Source organism: Ambystoma mexicanum, chromosome 3q (genome assembly GCF_040938575.1).
Source record: "Ambystoma mexicanum isolate Mex_15411 chromosome 3q, UKY_AmexF1_1, whole genome shotgun sequence".
Lineage (NCBI taxonomy): Eukaryota > Metazoa > Chordata > Amphibia > Caudata > Ambystomatidae > Ambystoma > Ambystoma mexicanum.
The window spans coordinates 959,974,591-959,996,888 of record NC_090926.1 but is presented as its reverse complement, the minus strand read 5'-3'; the positions used below and the strand labels follow the sequence as shown (position 1 = coordinate 959,996,888).

The following is a 22,298-nucleotide window of genomic DNA, read 5'->3' as shown; positions in this document are numbered from 1 at the left end:
TGTGCTGCCTGCAGCTCCAGACAGTTGTTTAAAATCGCCCTGCTGCAGATCCGACCCCTGCCTTGTCTCTACCCAGAAGGTAAAGAGACGCTGCAGCTGCCCGGAAACGGCGTTCATGTGGTCGGCAGGAGGAGCTGGTGCGCCAGGTTCCAGTGCTTATGCTAAGCATCGACGAGAGCTCAGTTGGGTAATGCACCTGCTGTAAAAATCTGCTTGAAGGCCGCAGGCCAGCCGTTCGAAGGCCAGCCGGGAAATCCCAGCCTCCCATCCTTTCACGTTGGACCTTTAGAGTCCACGTTGAGTTGAATTCGGCCAATTCCTGTTATTTACAGGGCTATAAAGGTGCACAACGGTGCCCGCCACTGCACCATGAAACACACCCTGTAATTATCATCATGAGGCTGCCACTGGCAATGCGAAAGCATTGAACAGGCATTTGCACTACGTGAGTTTGCACTCTGCATTTTGCACTCTCCAGTGGCATGAAGGCCGTTCGCATATATATATATATATGCGCATATTGTAAATTAGAATTGGCATTGCAAGGACTGTGTAAGCCAGCCAGGTGTCTGTCACTGTGGTTGGCCGGATGTTTTGGACTTCAACTCCCATGATTAATCACCACTGTCTTTGCTGTAACTGAAAACGTTCCTTTTTGTATAAACAGTCTATGCTGACTCTGGCTTCGTGTCTCTGCACTACTATCACCTGCGCCCAGATGCATGGCTATGCGCGCTGTCAATCAAAAGATCTATTCAAATCATGCATGCTACCTAGCTCTAATGGGGATGGTAGTCGAAAACATCTGGCTTGCCAAAGGTTGCAGACTCCTGATGTAAAGTGGGAGGATAGCTCGGGGGCAACGCGCTCGCCTTGGAAGCAAGATGACGCAGAGCAATACAGGTTTGATCCCCGGGTCCACGCTTAGGAACCTCTGGGTATTATAATAATTATAAGTGAATACAAATATCCATAAAGAAGAGAGAACGTGTATAAACGAAATAACTTCAGAGGAAGGGGGCATTCCTAGTAATGGCCTTGTGCCCAAGTTCACTCAGGATTTCATGAGACCCAGAACCCTCGTCAAATTGCAATGCCCTCGAATGAAGAGATTTCAGCTCCTGGAATCCAGGGTGCTCACTTGTGGAGTGTCGGTGTCCCGGGATACTTATCGGCGGAGTGGTGCTGCTGGTGCGGTCGAGTGCATGGCAGGTGGGAGCCGGGGCCTAGCATGCAGCTCAGCATTTGAAGGTGGTGATTGGCTGCGGCGATGTGAGGGAAGTCGTTCAAGGATAGAACGGCTCATACTCCACGCGCAGAATGGTTTAAGCGAATGGATGGAACGAGGTGAATGAACAAAAGTAAAATGTATTCCTTCGGTTTCATTGTGGACGTTTGTAATTTAAAAAAGCACACATGGTTTTGTTACGGTAAAGGTGATTTGCTCGGCTCAGGAGAGTATACAGCATTGCAAGAGTGGGGGAGCGAGCCACAAAAAAAGTCCTTCTACTTTTCCTCCCAAATGCACCCTAGAAAATGAATGCTAAACTGGCACACGATTTTTCCTGCCCCCCATATGATAACTTGACTCCGTACCGTCTCCATGCAACAGTTGGACAAGTGTGGGACAGAGGGTTGTGTGCTCCTGCTCTGCAATTGATCTGACCCTTATTGGGCCTGCAGTGCAGTCAACACCCTGGAGTGGGACACAGAGTGTGCTTCTATGGTTCCATTGTGCATGAAGGGTGCAGAGCAGGAGCATACAGTAATACTGCGGTTCCGGCCATCATGCCTAGATCAAAAGTCATGCCACAGTAAGAAAGGGCTAGACTGCCTGCGCAAAATGCCAGTCTAGCCAAGTAATAACACATACCATACTTGCTTGAGAATGGATGCCTAGAAAGAAATTCCTGCCAAAGTAAGAAAGGGCTAGACTGGCTGATGGTTCAACATGATGGTTGGGGGCCCCTTGTGAAAACAGTCTGAGACACCCATGGGGTGTATACATTAAAATGGCAACAAAGATAAGGTTAATGGCTGCCGACTATCACAAAACAGCCAGCCAGCCAGCATGGAGCTTAAACACTATATGCCCATGAAGAGCTCTAAACCGTTCTATGCCAGCAAGAGGCTGATGTGGAGGAACCAGTGTTAGACAGCAATGAGGTGATAACACTTCTGTATGCCCCATTGGAAGAGAAAACACAGCTTGTAATTGCAAGAGCTGCAAAGCGCACATTTTAAGCCCAAGAAGTTAAATATAGAAAAATTAATATGTTGCTGTGTTACAAGATTGTTGACTGGCAAATGGGGGGGCCCCTTTCATTTAAAAAGATTGAAAGGCCCAGACACTGTCCTTGGTCTGTCCCCAAATGCAGACTAGGCAAGTAATAACAGAAATCAGACTTTGCTTTAAACCAACTATGCTATGTGTTATTGCTTGGCAAGGCAGGCATTTGGGGGCAGCCAATCCCGCCCTTTCTAATTGTGGCATGACTTTTATATGTGCATGTACGAAAAACCAAGAGTTTAGATAGATGCCCAGAAAAAACGTCACCAGACAGTGACTTCAGAAAGAAACGATCTGACTTCTTTCTAAAGTCGGACTAGTGAATGGGCTCAGGACTGGAGCTGCAGGGGCACACAATAGCACTGTCTGGTGTACCGTCCTGCACTACTCCAGGCTGCGGCTGCAGCAGTGGCTCAGAACAGGGTGGGAACCGGACACCTGTGTACCACGTGGTGTGCTCCTGCTCAGCACAGTCCGTGTCCTGGCAGCGGGATACCTCCCGTTCGGCACCCTCAGTCTTGGCAGCGGGACACCTCCCCTTCGGCACCCTCATTGTGAATGAGGGTGGCGAACGGGAGGTGCCCCGCTCCCAGGGCATTTGGCTGGCGGCTGGGTACAATGCTTCATTGTCTTCCTTGCAGCAGGACACCTTTCCCGTTGAGCACCCTAATGAGGAAGACAATTGTGCCCAGCGGCAGTCCCTATGTGCCGGTCCGGCTACTGAAAGAGCGACTGGGGGTGCACGCTACCCTCCCTGCGCCCACCCCCGCCCGGTACGCTACTGGCTCGGCTGAATAGGAGAGTCATGGTTACTGTCTAGCCAGGAGACTATTGATTGCTTTCCAAAAATGTCAAAGGTTTTGGGCTCCGGCGTGAAAACCTGATGCAAACTTTGCGAATTCCATTCACAAAAAGGGTCGCACACAGCCATCAGCAGTTTTATTGGGAAGGAAGAAAAGGGGGCGTACAACGCCTTTAACATGCAAATCACAGTCCAGTGGGAGCGGTGGAGAAAGTAGCGTTAAGAAATTACAGGGTCTGTCTGGAAAATGGGGGTTGAAGGGAAGCGCAAGGGAAAAGGGAATCTGTGTGACGCGACCAACAGAAGTCTGCAAGCGGACATTATTGGGCGGTAAAGGCCAGGGGCCAGCCAATGAGAAGACTGCAGGACGGGTACTTATGCCGGAGAAGCCACCCCGTATCAGCATGTCAGTAGCTCATCAATTGCTAATTATTTTGTCTTTTCATTGTGGTATTAATGTCCCTCCTCTGCAAACCGAAAAGCTGAATTACAAGTACAAAAATTCAAATTAGTCATATCTTCAATAAAGATCTTAACCTCTGACGTGCATTAGTGTTTGTGAGTGCGGGGTGTGTGAAGTGAGCGTGCCTTCCGCTAAGATGTGAAGGTGCAGTGTGCGAGAGGAGAAATGGGTTAGCTGACCTCTGATCAAAGGAAATGTCCAAAATCATTTAAAATAGTGCAATTTCTTTATATATATATATATATATATATATATATATATATATATATATATATATATATATAAGAAATTGCACTATTACATATATATATATTCAATTCCATGGCACTGGTGATGAGTTACTTCACTGCGCAGATAATAGTTTTGACCAGTGTTGCTGAGTAAATATTATTTAAAATGCCCAATTTGCATCCCATTTTATAAAATAAAAAAAACTCCACAATGGGTACTATTCAAACGGGGTGATTTCTGTTCGTCAGAAGCAGCGTTTTATTTTACTTGATCCGCACAGCTCCTGCAGCTCCCCTCTGAAAGCAGTTGGGTGGCTGCATGGTGTGTAATTGTTTCAATGTTAATAGGGCTATTTATTTATTCATTCAATGTTTGTGGATACCTGTATATGTATTTATTTATGCAAGGTTTGTCTGATACAAGTATCCGACAAACCTTGCATAAATAAATAATCTGGGTCCATGAATCCGACAAACATTACATAAATAAATGAATAAACCGAGTCGTGGCCGAGGACTGTAACTTCCACTTGTGACCCCTCGCACGGGTTCATCAGAGGAAGTTACAGTTTGCTTGTCCTGCAGCTGTGGCCTGAATCAAAGTCCTGTAGTGGGGCGGAGCAGCTCAGCAGCTCATTGCTGCCATGAGCGCTCTGCCGTCGCGTGCGTTTTTCTTTTTTTTTCCAAATTTGTTTTTCCTTGTAACCCTGCGTAGAGCATGGGTTTGGGGTTTCTGGTGGCTGACTCTGGCCGGATCCCGAGTTCCGGCTCCACATCTAGTGCCGGATCTCGGATCAGGCGAGAGCTGGCCCAATGACCAGCACTGGTTAGCTGTAAAAACATCATAATCTACTTTCTGGGTTCTCTCAATGTCTCGCCCCATTTGCCAGGCATTAGCATCTTCTGTTCAGACGCTCACACTGTTTGCCGTATTGCCATTTTCTGGTCAGGGATTCACATTATTTGGCGGGTATTCGCATCAAATACGGATTCAGTCGTGTCATTTGCCTGGAGAGGGAAAAGGGCTGGGCTGCTATGCTTCTCTCCTCCTGCTGTTAGCCAGTGTAGGTGCGTGAATGAGGAGCAGGGCATCACTGTTCTCCTCTGCCCTGCTACACAGCCCCACTAGAAAGGCAGTGGGGACAGAGAAGCGGGCGGGATACAGATGGAGCCCCCATTCTTCTGGTTCCATTGCTTCTGCTGCCAATGGTAGGGGTGGTGGGCTAGCCAGAGGCCGAACTAGAGCACCGTATCGCTGGTTCCCTGGGCTCTTTGCTAAAGGCAGACAGGGAGAAGATCTGTTTGTTTATTTTCTTCTATAGCGCTTTACTCCACAGTGCTTTATAATTACTAGTGAAATGATACACAACAGAATTGATGGCACAATATTGCAGAGAAAACTGAAGAACAAGAGAACCCCAATCAGCATGTCAACGATAAAATGATATGCAAGAAGAAGCAGTATAATTCAAGCCCTGTAAACATGAATACTGCTGCACACAAATAAAGCTTCCCCAGAGACTGAATCACAAAATCCTGGGTGGGGGGCAAAGTCTAAAATGTTGGCAAGTCAATTGTCAGGCAGATTGGCTGGAATGCCTAGGGGGATCTAAGCGAGTAGGTGCTACACCCAGTACACAAACCACCAGGGCTGCATCATACCGTCCACCCCAAAACACCTTACCAACAAGCAGATAACAGAAGATCCCCCACAATGCACCGGTCACCACCTAGGCCTCAGGCTCCTTTCCGCCTGCTCCACCGCAGCTTCGGCCACACACATCTCAGCTGATAGCCAGCTCCCAGCCTCCATTCTCCGTGGGCAACCCATGCTCCTCCCCCAATTCAAAGTCAGTCCGCAGAGCATACCAAGGAAAGACCAAGTGACCCCAGCAGCAGCCACAATAACAAGTGCCAGACGCGGGAGCGGTACAGGCAACACTGGGTCCAAAAACCGCACAAACTACTCTGCCAACAAAGTCTAGGGTATAGCGCTTATAGCCTCACCAACGCATGCAGCTCTCCCGACGGCACCTCCAATGGCTGCTCCAACAGAACCTGCTGCACTCTTTACTGGTGTGCTGCTGCCTAGAGCGGGTGGCAGGAAGGAATTCGAGGCACAGGGGCAGGAACTCCATCCTATCCTCCCTGAGCTATCCTCCTATGGAGGATAGCTCAGCTGCAACGTGCTTGCCTTGGAAGCAAGACGACATGGAGCACCACAGTTTTGATCCCCGGGTCCACGCTAAGAAACCTCTGTGAATTAAGCACGTTATAAATAACCTATCATATCATATCATATCAAAACATCACTCTCCTCTGGCCATCCAAATTAAGATACCATTCTTTCTCCTTCTGCCCATGTTCTGCCCGTGGCAGAGGCAGCTTTTGGTTCCAGGTCACTTGTATGAATTTGCGGCCACAATCTATCTATGCCAGTAATGACCATTACACATTTTTTTCATGAAACTGTGGTCATAATCAATCTATGCCAAAAGCATATGATCATTGCAAATAACTTTCATAAAGCTGAGCCCACAATATATCTTTGCAAATATGGCATCTGTGTATCACTTTAATTAAGCTGGGCCTGCATTTTATGCCTGCAAATTTAAGTGTACATTATTTCCACAAAATTATTGCCACAATCTATGCCTGTAATGGTCACTGTACATCAATTTCATAAAGTTGTAGCCACAATCTATGTCGATAATGGTTACTGTAGATTACTTTCATGAAGATGCTGTCACAATCTATGCCCTTATGGTAATTGTTAATCACTTTCACAGAGCTGTGACCCGTTTCCACAATCTATGTCCTTTATAGTTACTGTAACTCACCTGCTACGAAGCTACTGCCACAATGTATGCTGGCAGTATGGTCACAGTAAACACTTTCTTGAAGTGGACCCCACAATCTATCAAAGCCGGAAGTATGGTCATAGTACATAACTTTAATACATAAAAATGAGCCTACCACAAATATGAGCATTGCTACTGTCCCCTTCACCCCAGCATGCATTGCATTCACACTCAGCCATACACATACACTGAGACACACACGCGCATGCACCCATACGCACGCACCCATACACACACACGCACCCATACACACATACACACACACACACGCACAGTTATTTAAACCTCTTGTGCACACACACACACTCACTGCATATATTAGATTCAAACAAGAATGCCCACACACATAAAGTAAATACACTAACACTACAAACCTTTATCTCTTCTCCTCTGCAGTGCTTTTCGTGTGAGGTGGGAGCAGAATGGGTGGGAAGTCGGTAACTAATTCAGTCGATGCTAGTGAGCCCCAGATGTACTGCAGCGTAGGATATGTCCCCCGGCCCACATGCAATTATTAAGAGAGGTGAGTGATTCCAGCCCGCCAGACATTCGTGGTGCGTGGAGGTCGGTAAGGAGGTGCCCAGAGGTTGACCTCCCCCGTTTCTCCATTGTTCCACCACTGCATCCTAGTGTGTCAGAGAGCTGCGAGTAGCTCAAACCTGTCTCCATGCACAGCAGCACTGCGATCGCTATCTGCATGCCTTTGCTGTTCAGACTATGCTTGCCATTTTGGCCAAAGTCAGACAATGTTGCAATAATAGCCACATGCAAACAAAACGCGCCAGACCATTCAAAGTACAGCACTTTTATTATGGTAGTTAGGCAGCACCAAACCTCTATGCTTGTGGCAGAAGTGCTGTAGCAACCACAGGGAGGCGGGGGAGGAGGCAGCACGGGACGCCACAGTGCAGAAAATCAGGGGTTTCCAGAGTGGTCTGGGACGTTTTCCTCCATCTGCTCTGCTGCATCCCAGGATGGCCCTGAGGATGGAGTGTGTGCCAGCGCCCATCCTGATCGCATCCTGGGTGCAGTTGTCACTCTTGCCTCTGTCTCTAGCAACGCTCTGGTAATGGGCATCCGTTTAATTCAATGGCTATTGCCACCCATGTCCCAATTCAGGGACCTGCTCACCTTCAGAGCTGTCATGGGCAGGAAAAAACACAGATGACAAAAGGCACCTTAAACACATCTTCACAATGACAATTCTTTTGTTGGTGCCTTTCTTAGGCACATAGTCACACACCATAACGATAGGGCCAACGATAGGGCTTTCTATGGCGCGCTTTAGATGATCAATCTGCCGATGTGAAAGGATAGGCCTTTCTAAGGAGGGTTCATTTTAGATATGTTGTGAGCTGTCTGGAGAATCGGCTAATGCACAATCTAGGCTGCTAATGGAAATGGGTTCAGTGGTTGTCTGTGGTGTCTGCTGGCGTGGTATTTAAGGAGTGTGGTGATATAGAAGAACTTAGTGTGCACACGGGTCTTCAGGTTGTGTACCTTCCATTGTGTAACCTGTGATGTTTTTTCGGTTCTGGCATTGTGTGTCGATATGTGCTGTCTGCTAGGGTGGGCGGTCCAATCATTTTGATTTGATTTTTATTTTGTCTTGCCCAACACACTACTCAATAACTGGAGGTAATCCTTTTCACTTTGCAAACATCCAAATTGATCACATTTGTTTATATCCATGCAAACCATTCTTTCCCCAGGTAGCATGGCTTATAATGCCATATAATATGATGTTAGACTAAGTGTTGCTATGTCAGCTGATGCTATGCCTTGGCGCAAATTCAGGGCCCACAGTTTCTATTCAGTTGCCAGGACCTCCATTCGGACTTCCCAATGACACCTCAAAAGCACCCCAACTGTAGTGCTACTCCCTCTTACACGCAGTTATGGTAAAATGCAGATGAACAGGTACCACGAACTAGCAATTGAAAAGACCTCATTTGAAGTGTTGGTCTATTTCACCGACTCCAAAGGTTTGGTGTAGATGTGCTCCGAGCTGCAGACATGGCAAACAAAGCAGGGACAGCCGTTTCCTCCCAACAATCTCATCTCTCCTTAAGTGTTTGGAGAGATGTGGACATGTTGTGCACCTGATGCATACCTTTGCCAGACAATGGGCCTCATTACAAGTCCGGTGATAACCTGACGTTACTACCGGTGGGTTGCCGCCGGACTCTAACACAGTTTCTGCCACCTGAGATCCCAGTGCCATCGGGACATTCCAAGTCTTTTAGTAGGCACCGTGCTTTCATGACAACTGTGCCTACTGGGGCCGTTGTGCCCGGCAGGCCGGACCTGCCATGCGCAACGGCGCCGGCAGGCACAGTTGTAGTCTGTCAGTCCCGAAAGGGTGCCGTTACGCTGCTACCCGCACCCTTATTTCCAGACCGGAGGACTTGTAATGAGGCCAAATCACTATTATCAGATGGGTTTATCCCAAAGGCTCTTTTGGAGGTGTTTAATTCTTGGACATATCTATTAATGCACGTAGGACAGTTTAAGGAGATTTCAAGGTTTCCAATGTCCGTTGTGAAATAATTAACCATTCCTGGGTTTTAGGCTCATAAGAAAGAAAATGTTTATGGGAATGTGTGAGTACATATATGTGTGTGTTTTGGTCAAAGGTGCAATTTGTTTCCACCCAGAGCAACATGATGCAGAACTAGTGGCAGTGCAGGCATATGTTGGGACATACTGCAGGATTTGATTTGGGCACTCGCAGGATGAAAGGTGGGCTGCATGGGCATTTAATGTTCAAACAGGCCTTTTAGGGACACTTGCAACATGAGAATGGCTTTTATGGGGGTAATGCTGACATCTGTGCTTGAGAGCAGCCACAATAATCTCTTGAAACACAAAAAGAGTGAAAGGTGGTCAGATGTAATGTTCTGGTTTGGGAAGAAACTGCTTGAAAGTGGGGGCAATGCTGGCATATATTGTCAAGAGAGGCCCCTGTTATTTCTTTAGCAACAACCAGCATCAGCCCCTGCCACAAAATGTTCTTGTGTACGGCTGGTGACCTGTGTTTTACTGAGGTTACATTCTACATTGTTACCCCATTTTTCAGAGCTTTTTGCTGCGAAGTGCATGACTTCCCTCCAATTATTTTAAACATTTTATAAGGGGATATGCCATCCAAAACCTTACTGGATTTAGTTTCGGTGCACCTGCTCAGTTCAATTCAGGGAAAACCTTTAGATCCCTCTATTTTCCAAATTCGCAGTTGCAACTGGTCTGGACTGAAGTGGTATTGTTGTTGCAGTGGAGTATGGAAGCCTATGAAGGAGGCTAGTTAGATCACGCCACCTTCTTTGACCAAACATTGGAAGAACTGGATTACCCGTACCATTTAAAAAAAATAAAAATAAAAACAATAAAGTTTGCATAGTTTGCCCCCTACTCTTATCACGCTGGATACTTCCCTGGGTTGTGGCATTGTAACGCTTTGTTAAGATTGCTTACTACACCAAGCATTACATTGTATGACACATCATGGTACGCATACAAAATGGTATAAAGTCCTTTCATTGTGGGATGTTTTTTCACAGGTTTTTTTAACCGTGAATTTTTCACGAAAACAAACTCACCAAATGTTTGAGGGGGGTTGAAATAATATATATTTGGGGTGTGGGTGTTCGGGATCATATAACAAATAAGTGGATGGGGAGTTTGGTTGGGAACCCCCCAAAAAGAAAAAATGTGATTCGTTTTTTCATTGAAAAATCCACGGTAAAAAACCCCACCAAAAAAAATCACAGGATGAAATGATATAGAACCTACAAAATAATACTGCAAACATAACAGTTAGATGGAGAGCTCACGGAAATCTGGCTGATCCCTAATGCAGACCCTGGGGTTGTGGCCTGCTTGAAAGTGTCTAGATCCAGCAGCTCATGTGTATGTGAGGCGGGTTTTACATAATGCAAAACGTTCATTGACCTATTAAGAGCCTTCGGGAAGCTGGTGACAAGCATATGGTCCGATACAATTGATCACAATTGTGTGCAGTGTCTTTCATTCTGAAATGAAGCAAAACATCTTGACTAACCCCGAACAGCAAACATGCTTAGAAGTGTTTCCATACCACTCACCCACTGCACTTATTCATCAATTATCACTTTTTAGGCAGTGTTTCTGGCTGTACTATATAGAAAAAGAGCACATTTAGGGTCCATTTAGTGACTTTCGGGAAAGCATGTGACTGACTCTGCCCCAGTGCTACCAGTCTTACAGTGGCACCACATTGTCAGAACAACTCTTGTCACCCCATATCTGCCAGCAATCATTTGTTCGTGTGGAGACGTGTACTAGTCACTAGGTTGGTGACCATGTTCCAAGTTACCCTTGGATCTTGGCTTGACCACACTTTACATGCCTGGAGAAAATCTCTAGATCTCCCTACACCCCAGTTCCCTTATATGTCAAAACCGAGAAACCTGGACATGTCAGTTAATACATATCTGCAGCAACTAGCTTACGAGTTTTTAAATCTATGGCTGCCACCAGTTAGGAGCAGGGATGCTGCTTGTTCCCAAAGGCCTCATGTGTTTGTTGCACGAGGGACGCCCGCACACTGAATGGTGCTCTCATGTAATGTGGAGAACAGCCTGGTGATTCATGCTGACTCTAAAAGCCAAGTAGCATGTATAAATACCAAACCAGTTCATCTGGTCAGAAGTGAGTTACTCAAGCAATGAACCCTCAGACGACATAACAGGCCCAAGCAAAGCCCCTTCTCCCTTCCCATGATGGCCATTAAAAAGATTTTTTTTAAAAAGAAGAAAAATGGCTGCCATAGAATGGGAGAAGGGACTGCATGTAGTCCCTTCTCCATTTCCATGGCGGCGTGTCACAGATCAGGAGCGGACGTGCCCGGGACAGAAGTGTTCCCGGTGCATCTGCTCCCGAAAAGGACCAAATAGCAGAAGGTAAATGGGGTGGGAGGGAAAACTGTGGCAAACGGCGATGGGAGATGTGGGAGGGGGGTACTTTCCTTGTTCCCTGGTGTGGGAGATGGCAGCCCCTAGCCATGAGGAGCCATGAGGAGGCTCAGAGTGGCGTTATTACTGCGTTATTACTGTATAGTTAGGCATCCGCTCCGAGCCTCCCTATTGGCTGGGAGGACAAAGCCACGCCCCCGCCATCTACTACTGTCCATTATCCACTGTCTTTCTCTTTTTTAGCTGGAGGCTGGTTCGACCTTATGGAAAGGCTGGTAGGTCTGGGCAACATCTGGCGCATATGTCATTGTGGGTAAATCACTTTGCATCTCTGCAAAGAAAACCTTTTATATGGCAGACGTGGTGGCACTCCAAAACTCACACATTTCCCTGCATGAGTATTATAAGTAAACAGCATTTAACTAAAGACGGGACTGTTTGTGTTTAGACAAAGGGAAATATCAGTGTTTCATTGAGCTGTCCATTTGGTCCATGATTATAGCCCATGTTCTTTATATTGAGCGAACTACAAATGATATGATTGGTTATTTATAACGCGCTTAATACCCAGAGGTTTCTAAGCATGGATCCGGGGATCAAACCTGTGTTGCTCAGTGTCGTCCTGCTTCCAAGTAGAGCACGTTGCCCCTGAGCTATCCTCCCAAGAAAAACAGCTTGGATCTACAACCCGGCATCACGTAAAACATGTTCAAGCTTTTACTTCTGGTCTTTCCACCTAACCACAATGGGTGGTCCTGGAAACATACCTTTTTTTGCTTGTCCTCAGTCCACCTATCACCTGCCAACATTTGGATTCCTTAGATATGATCTAGATGACAGTAAAGCACTACTAATACATATGAATTTCAAGTTTTGTTGTATGTGTGTTCAGTGATTATACATTGAACCTAAAGTGTGGTATCTCTTGGTCGTAAAAAGAAACCATAATGTAAAAAATCTGTTTTACGAGATTGCTAAAAATGCATAGCATAGACAAACTGCTCACGACAAATTCTTTTTTTTCAAGATATACATTTTTATTCAATATTGCTCAATAACAGTAACAAAACAAAAAGGAAGGAAACAAATCAAACAATAAGACAGCGGAATTAGCACAAGATTGTGATGACACAGTTCATTACAGTGGAAGAGAGGATATTCAAAGATGAAGTTTAGTATGCAGCTCATTCATAGCGGTATTCTGATAGGGAGGCGATAGTGGAGGAGAATGTCTCCATATTGGGCCGGGTTGCAAATGTGCAAAATACATGAGCTTGTAATAAGACAGCATGGTTGCTCTTTGACGTTGTTGCTGGGACCTCTTCGCACTGGCAATGATGGAGACCCTCTCATTTTAGCTTTTCTTGTTCTGCCCTTTTGTCACATGCTGATTGGTGCAGCTTGTTTTTCTCTATGCAATGATTGGGCAAGTTTGATCATGTTTACAATGGTTAAAACCTAACTTTTAGGAACATACTAACTACAATGTATGAGCAAAGAGGTCAAAGGCCCCTTGTCAGGAATACCGTGAGTTTTAGTATTTGGCAGGCATACGGACACAGGATACTCAGAGAGTTTCTCTTTTAGGTCCTTAATCCAGACAATCCTAGCAGCCACCTATTAATACACCACTTTGCCATTCATTGATACCAATGGCAACATTGGAAGCCGCAACTAAAACCTGGCCTGGATGGACCACTCACACCTGGCGATGGACAACTGCAATTGTCTGGTGGTTGTAGTGACGCAACATTCTAAGGTACACTTTCTTCTAAGAACAGGAAACTATGGGGATCGCCCGCTGAGTTGGAGAGAATTTGGAGGAGTCTTTAGTATGTAGGAGTTCTGAGGAACATGCGTCAGCAGCTTAAATGATCTGGGAATCCAACCGATACCAACACTGCCAAAAACCAACACATTTTTGGGAACTTCTAGTTAGAGGACCTGAACCTGGTCCCTTAAAGTTAGGAAGTTCAACCCAATTACACTCTGAATTGTTTTCTCGATGTTGTCTCTGGAAGGTAAGGACAGCCCAGCGAATACAGGAGCCAAGGTCACCTGATGGACAGTAAGACAAAACCTTTGGAAACTGCAGGAATGGAGGGCAGGCAGTGTCTCAGCACTTACAACAGAGGAGCTGGTTGGGTACTTCTCTAACATCAGTAAGCCTCTCGAGACATCATAGGAGAAGCAGCAAGAGACAGCTGCAAGTGGGTGCTGGAGGGCGACTTAGAAGACAGGAGGCGTAGGCAGCAGCAGAAAGGAGGGGGGTGACTGGAAGATGAGTGGGAATGGGAAAGGCGAAAATATAAGGTAGGAGCCCCAGTATATAAGGTGGCAAGGGAGCAGCAAGAGCAAAGGAAAACAGGAGGAAAATCCAGCGAGACACTCCAGGAAAAACCGAAAGTATTGCCACAAACCAGAGATTGAGCCGCAAGTCTTTATTCAGGAAGTGGAAATGTGAACCGGAAGTGATATCACAGACACGTCCATTTCCTGAGGTCGCTCACATCTTGGATGTGGTACTGCTTGTAACGGCAAGCTCCGGCTTCCTGGGTGGGCTCCGCGGTCCTTTCAAGAGAAAAACTATTCTCCCAAATTGGACCCTTCGATAATTCACTAATCTGCACCCAACCTTGGATCTGCACTTAAAGGCGATTTCTGTATGTTTGGCTCAGTCCCCATGTGTTCCTTGTTATGGAATGAACCTTGTCCCTGTTGCTATAATTCACACTTCTAACAAGGCGAAACATGTTCTGTTATTTTTTTGTGCAGGGTGCCTCATATCAGCCTGCCATGTTTGAACTTTTAAATATGCCTGGAGATGTGTTCACACAATTTTCCAAGTGCTAGTTTATGCCTCAATGTTTCCTAGGTGTTCTGACGCACAAAATCCGCAGCATACACGCTGCATTTCTTACAAGCGCACAAGATCTATTTGGAGCATAGATTGCTGTAGTTAGCCTATGGGTCTGCGTCGAACGTTTTGATATTTGTTTCCAAAAGTACATTTTAGAAGTTTACATAGAACGTTACATTGTCTTCAGAAACGCTGTTATGTGAAGGAAGGCCGGTGACTAAGTGCTTCTGGCATACATATCCTCGGAACCACCTCCGTGGAGCAGGTATGAATCACACATGAGTAGTGTATATGCTCCAGGGACATAATCAGGTCTCCTCCCTAGTGGGTGACCACCTACCAGGGCCTACTAGTCTCGGCTAGTCCACATACGGTTAGAATGCAGCCATGTTGGTTGTGCAAGGACATAAGGCATGTTTGTTAGTAGGCCACCCACCAACTATGTTATGAAGTGAGTCATTGTTCGATTCTGGAAAAAAGTGTAGCCCGTTTACGTACAAGCTAGGATTGGCAACTTAAAGTGGTTTGAAAATCCCCAAATCATGTAGCTCCATTTATGTGTAAATTGTCACGCTTGGGTGCCACAAAGATGTGCACCTTTGGCGTAACTTGACCTCCCTGACAAGGAATCGGACAGATGGTCATTTGCTAATAAAAAGTAGATTGCATGCTCGTCCCAACTCCCTGACCTTCCACTCAAGACTAGAGAGGGCCTATCTGGCTTGCCTGTGTACCTCACCGTTCCTCGCCTGATATTCAGAACCAGGCCTGGAAACCCGAAGTGCCCGCCCGAAGCTGCGGCTAACTTCTAGAAAGCACTTGATTCCCGACCCAGCTTAGAGGAATTTGGAACTGCATGGACAATTCATCTCGCTGCCTCCCGGGGAGAAATCAAAGCCTTCACTTAGGGGTCTGTATGGTGAGCAGTGTCTACAGGGATATAAGAAGCCGTGTCTCAAAGCTGACTCCCAGCCCAAACCTCAGTACTTCCACACACAATCCCACTCACCATTTGACATCAGAGAGCATGCATATAAGCACAGCTCTGGCACTCGCTGGACTGCCAAAGCTGGCAGTCCTGCTGGGAGGAGGTCCACCGCACCCCAAAATGTCCACTTTTTCCATTAAAGCCTTGGCGGTGCAAGCCAAAGCTTCAGGGCACACCTTACCCAATACATCATTCGGCAACTGAAGAAGTCTAATGGAGGGTACCCAATGTGAAGCCTAGTTATTGAACTGTAAGCACACAGATCACTAGATAAGCCTCAGTCAAACAGGACCACGCGTGTCAGTTCTGAAAGTATAGTAGAGCGAGGAAAAAGACAGGAAGGGGGATGGAGAGACGCACTAGGGAGAACCCCTTGCTCCCAGAGGGCGGATGCCGATTGCTGGTGCTAGCTGGAGCTGAGAGGCCAGAGGAGGAGTGCGGCGAGGAACTACAGGTGAAAGCTAGAGACCTCTCAGAGGCGTGGTAGAGCTACACATCCACCGGAACCTGTGGGAAATGCGTGTCCTGAGGAAAGGCTGCACCCGGAGCCTTACCCAAGGAGAGATAAACCTGACCAGAGGACAAGGGGATCTGGGGTCAGGTTGTGAGAGCAAGCAGAGCGCTCTATCCCTAATGGCACGGTGAGCTGGACAGCAATGCTCTGAAACTGTCAAGAAGTGGGCACGGCACACTAATCGTGGAAGTGTACTTGCCACTTTTATACCTGAGAATGTCAAGAAGTCATCTTGGGTACAATAACCCTATATCCCTGGTAGTTTATATGAAGTGAGCTGGGCACTGCATCCTTGAGATTTTTAAATTGTATTCTGGGTGCTATATCCAAAGTGAGCTGGACACTAGTGCTCAAACTGTCATGAAGTGCTCTGGTCGTCGTATCGCTTTACATGATCCCGGGATTATATCACTGGGAGTTTACATGATGCAAGCTGGGCGCTATAATGGTCAGACTGTGTTTGAAGTGTCAATTAGCAGTGCCTCATTATGAGTTGGGCGCTATCCCGGTGGTATAGCTGCCAGAATACCGTCCAACTGAATTACTATTACTGCCACTTGTTCCGGCGGAATTACTGCCAGATGACAAATTATGGTCATGGTGTAAATCCCCATTTATTTTGAGTCCATTGAACTCAATGGGCCTTTTTCTTTTTTTTTTAAAGTAATTACCGCTGTGGGATTTCTGCCGCAGTAAGTCCACTGATGCTGCAGATTTCTCAGCAGTGAAAGGCAGAATTTACCTCCCAGGATTTTCCTGGAGGTAAATCCTCCATGCCAGGCCCGACCTCATTATTCGGCATAGTGGTAAAGTTGGTGGGAACGGATTTGCCATCGGTTTTATCACTGAACACCATACTTGTAATGAGGCCCTCAGAGTGTGCCATAACCATGAGACTGTGTTTAGACTGCAGAGGAGCATGGTGAGGGCATCAATCCGAAGATTGGGTTTAGTTTGCCAAGAAGCAAGTGTGGCCCTAAAAACCTGGGACAATAAAAAAGAAACGTGCACATTTCTATACCCCGGAACTGTGAGTGGTAGATAATACAGACAGTCTGATCTTGACCTGTGTCTCTGGCAGACAGGGCCATACTAAGCCACTAAGGTTTATCTTTTTCCTACACCTATTGCTTGGATTGTTCTGAGTAAAGCACACATCTTCCATTTAAAGAGAACCCCAAGAATATATAGGTGTTTATTCCATTACCCACTCTGACCAGAATAAAGTATATTTGACCTATGTGACTTGTTTGTTCCATTTATTGACATATTTAAACCTGTGACTGACTTGCTTTTGAGAAATAGTGATGCTATACAATGATGTTGCTAATTTTAGTTTCCTGCAACATCTTTTATTTTTCTCTGTTTGATGTATTCATAGCTCCAGGTAACAGTGTAGGCTTGACACATAGTGTCCAGGTGAGACCGGATTGTAGCAACTAGTACTAGAAGTAACAACATGCAGTTGCTTTTTTTATGCATATTTACATCACAGTAGAGGTATTTCGATTTGTGGCACAAGACAATGAAGTGTTTAGCCTAAAATCATAAAAATACATTTTTTCAAACGATAACAAAATGTCAGTGCCCAAACAATTTCCGTGCCCAATGTAACTGGTGTTACCAGAATTAGGAATTGCATTTTTAATATCCCATAAAAGAAGTCATTTTAAATATCCCATTAAACAGGATAAGAGGTCCGTTAGTAAATCACTGTCCATGTCATTTGCATGCTTTTGCAGCATGGAGCTGGGGGACAGATTGCAAAGTCTGCTTCTGTGTCCCTGTGATGAATCAGTTTGATTCCTCACAGAAACCTGGTCTGATACCCTTCTCATGTGGCCAGCAAAAGCCAGACGCTGCCTGATCCTGACTCTGGGGGTGGTGTACTGTGGGAGGATCACATGGAGTGCGTGTTGTAGCACTAGAAACAGAAAGAAGAAGGCACAAAGCTGGCAAATCAAACGGAAGTGGGAGAACCAGATGGATGCCTACATGTGGATGCAGCAGATGTCACCTGCTTGTTCTGAGAGGGTCCTGTTCCCCCAAACTCTGAAGTACAGAGGCTGCACAGTGCGGCTGTTTTTACCCATGTAAGTCTGATTGCCGTGGTTGATGTGCAAAGAAGGTGTTGGAGACCGAGACGAGGAGCTGTTGTCAAGCTGAGATTATGGCCCATGGAACGTCCATTTATAGATGGATGGGATTACACCAGAATAATTCTGAATCTAAATAACTGGACAGACTCAAGTAGATGGCAAATTACTGTTTTATTAACAATGATTAGGATTAGGAGGTTACAACGAGCCTCAACAGGTGTACGCTCAGTCTCTCAGTGATTTCCTCAAAATATACAATTCCTATGCTTCATTATGTGTCTGAGTAACGTTATACCACGTGGCATAGTAACAACCTATCAAGGGTTGGGATTGGTTAAGGGAAGCATCTAGATATACAATCACATAGGAGCTAGGATTGTTATTGGCTGTCCGATATCAGGTGGACAACTTATATCTCTTCAAACATGTCATTTCAGAAACATCAGATACATAGTGTTTCATTGGTCTCATAAGCTATAAAGTCCTACATTATACGGACTAATACAATTGGTTGGCATGCTTGTGCCATGTGTGGGACATTTGATTAACGTAGCAGCACATAAGCCAAGATCCAGGTCCAGGGAGATAGAACATGAAGTTACCTCACCTCTCAATTAGCCCAGCATCTCTCATCGCCCATGCCTTCTCTCATGAAATTGTCTTTGTACTTGGCCTCACAGAGTATTCTCACCCTGGGAATGCATGGCAGTGAGTGCCCTCATTATCGCATCTGGAACTCAAAGTTCAAGCCCTATTTTCAGCCTCGGCTCACATGACAGGAGACCATGATTCTGTTCATTCTGCATCTTTTAAATGCTTTAAACAAACTCAATTTAGCGTCCTTTGTGTTCTGTCTTGTACCGTAACGTGAGAGGATTAATCCTCCACACACTTGTTCTCTTTAGAGTAGATAGCTGACCTCAAGTTTTAGGATCTTAACTTCAGGTCACACAGCCTCTCAACGCAGCTCCACTAGCTAGGTCACTCGATTCTTTACTTCGTCATTTTCCTCTAACATCCATATATCATCTTCACTCAGTAACTCGGGACGTCGACCACACTTTCTTATGACGTCATCCGTTCATCTTCTTAGCTCTTTCTCATATTCCTTCAGGGAGTTCCTGTAGGCTGTCATCAACTCGAGGGTACATTCGATAGTAGTCCTAATGGTTACCTTCTTCCATATGCTCGCTGTATTGGTACAGTAGCTGCATTTAGACAGGGCAAAGCTGTGGGTCGCAGGAGGAAGAGGGCTCCTTAAAGAAGCCAGAAGCAGTAGAGGTTGTGGCCGAAGTCGTGGAAGCAGTGAAATCTGTAAAACAAGGTTCCCAGAAGCCAGTGAGTAAACCTGGCGTTCTGATTCCTTGCGTGAGCACTGCCAGCAATAGTATCCAGTTTCCTATTTACTTGCGTGTAGTCAGAAGCAGCTGAAGTCGTTAGTTGAAGCTCTAATAAGGGAACAATGGAAAAGTATCACTCTCGTGTCTTGGGTAATTCCTTTTACTCACGTGAACAGCAAACACTGCAAACTATATCCTTTACTTTCACGCAGGCATACATTTCCTATACTAGAAGTTACACAGTTAAACACTGTATCCACACTTGATGAGAAGAGCAAGCATTGACCAAGCCAAGAGTCCCCCATACTAATATTGAAAGCAGCATTTCTCAGACCCAAAAAGCAGTCCATCTATTACTGTGAACTCAATAACAATTCAACATTGCCTAAGATACCAGTGTGCAAACATTAACTAAAGCCAAGGGAGAGGCACCAAGGCTTCTGGGTAATTACTGGGCTAACAGTTGGCAGAGAGGTGAAGGCAACGTTGGGAAAGGGAAACTTGCTGTTGATGAACATTATTTGAAGTTGTTGTGGCATACCGATAAGAGAGGCAAAGATGATGCCTCATTTGAAGAGAGCTATTCAGAGGAAGAGTGCCTTGCCTACTTAAAAGGGTTAAAGTACTTGAGAGTGAATCTTGGCAAAACTGTCTTGAGGTCCAAACTACTGAAGCTGTGGTAGCAGTCAGTGGCTTCAACAAACTGGAGTACTATGAATCAAAGGAGATTGTGCTCATGGTTAAGTTGAGTAGAAGTGAAGCTGTTGAAGTAGAAGCAGCAGCACTGTGAAGTCATCCTGACGCATATACCTACTGTGAATCCTAATCTTGTAGCAAATGACATTCTAACTGTTAACCAAGAACTGTGTTTCATTGATAGTCATGGAAGTTGCATGTCTTTTGAAGTGTGCCAAATCATCTTGGATTGCTGGTGGCAATGCATCGTGGCTGGGCATACCATTGGTGCTGTTCTGAGCAAGCTGAAAGCCCATATTGCACCAATGAGAACAAATGTGCTATTGTTGGAACTTTGGTTAACAAGACTTGATTTTGACATTGAAACATCAAGAACTGATATGAAAGGAGTTCCTTATTTGAATATTGGACCAGAATTAACCCAGGCGATTAAAAGGTTATCAAGAAACTTTGAATATTGTTGATATTATTTGAATTGCTATATATTTTCTTTGTGCATTTGTGGTTTAGTGTGAGGGCCAGACATCCTGTGTTAGTGTTTCCCTTTAGCTTTGGTTAGGTAGGGAAATACTCAGCAGAGTGGGGACAGTGAGGTATTTGTCTTTATTTATTCTTTAATAACATGGCACATGTTAACCAATCATCAAACAGTTGTCCGCCTTACTTTGCTGACCCCTCACATTCCCCCAGCTGATTTGTACTGCAAATCAGCTTGTATTTCTGGCGGCATGCTGGTGGAGATGCTGGGATCCATATGGAGTCTTTCTTTGTATGGACATGTAAACACTGGGTGGAATCTATTGGGATTTGTGTTTATGCCGCCCACTATGTACCTACATGGTATGTGATATTAACATATTTTTGGAAAGGTGTGTTAATGGGATCATAAACCCAGGACTGATAGGCCTTCCATGACCTGACGTTGAGACCATCCCTAAAATGACTAAAATGACGTGTAGACGACTGCAGACACAGACGTGGCTTTCTGAATTAAATAAGGGTTACATAGAATGATTAGTGTGCGTTGAAGTTGAGCTGGGAATTTTATTTGGCAGTTTCACTGAGATCATAACAACATGATATGACTTTGAAACATACGTGGCAATGTTTGTTTTTGTTGCAGTCAGTCACTGTGTCTCTGCCTCGGATGAGTTCTCAAGTGTTACCTCTTTCTCCTCCTCGCTTCTGTAGATCTGTCTGCTGTATCCGCATAACCTGGCAGCATGGACACCCATGTACTGTTGGACCATGGTGGAGACCTTGAGGCTGCTGACAGGGTCTCCAGTTTAAGACAGAAAGAACCGGCTTGGACTGGCGTTGGACACAGCTGCATGGGAAAAGGTCAGTCTCCTTTCCTTTCAAAGCTATTGCCTTTGTTCGAAATGGAGTTGGTATGTGCATGCAGTTTGAGTTAGAAATGCCACATTCCTGTTTTCCTCAGTTGACATCCAACGTTTTCCCCTCTTTTGGGCTTTTGTACCTCCGTCCAACCTTTTAGTTGCTTCTTGACTGAACAGATTAAAGCCACTTTCAAAGCCTTTCCTTCTTTCCAATCATACCCATGTCAAGACTGCGTTGTATTCCGCTGCAGGTTTAATTTCAGGTGTGCACATGTTCGAGCACATTGCCTACATGTCTATGTGGCTTTATTGGCTCCCAATTCACTTAGGATCACTTTCCAAGATCTGTTGCATTGCATAGAAAGCAATGGTGCTGGGACGCCCAGCATCTCTTGAAGTTACCTTGAGCATCTCCATGGAATCGCAGACCAATAGGAGTGCAGACCTTGTGCATTTTTGTTATTCCTCACTTTAGGCACACTCGCCTATCAGTGTAGGCCTTTCTAATGGCAGCTCCCATACTTGCAGTTTTCCGCCGCCTTCTATTCCCTTACTTCCTGTTTTAGTTGAGTTTGGAAAACACGTACATGTATATTGCATCGAAAACAAATCTCTCACAAATATAAATTCTACTTTATCCTTGACGAGTAATCCAAGAGGTTTCATATATGAACATACTTTTGTGATGCACAGTAGCAGCAATGGGCCCTTGAACGTGTGAAAAAACAACCCAGGCATCGCCTGGGTTCATCTACATATAACATGTGTTTCAACCGCAGCCAATATTTCCCATATTGAAGTATTCAACTCAATGGTATAACGAGCTACTTAAACATGAAACCCAAGTGTTCCCTACGTCAAGC

At 45.4% G+C, this 22,298-nt stretch overlaps 1 long non-coding RNA gene across 1 annotated transcript in view; it reads left to right on the top strand.

Annotated features, from left to right (window-relative positions):
* LOC138583127 (uncharacterized) overlaps positions 1-22,298 on the top strand; it is a 500,026-nt gene that overhangs the window by 306,222 nt on the left and 171,506 nt on the right. The window contains exon 2 of the long non-coding RNA XR_011305162.1: positions 21,287-21,436. This is a non-coding gene — a long non-coding RNA (uncharacterized lncRNA). The remainder of the gene's footprint in view (positions 1-21,286; positions 21,437-22,298) is intronic.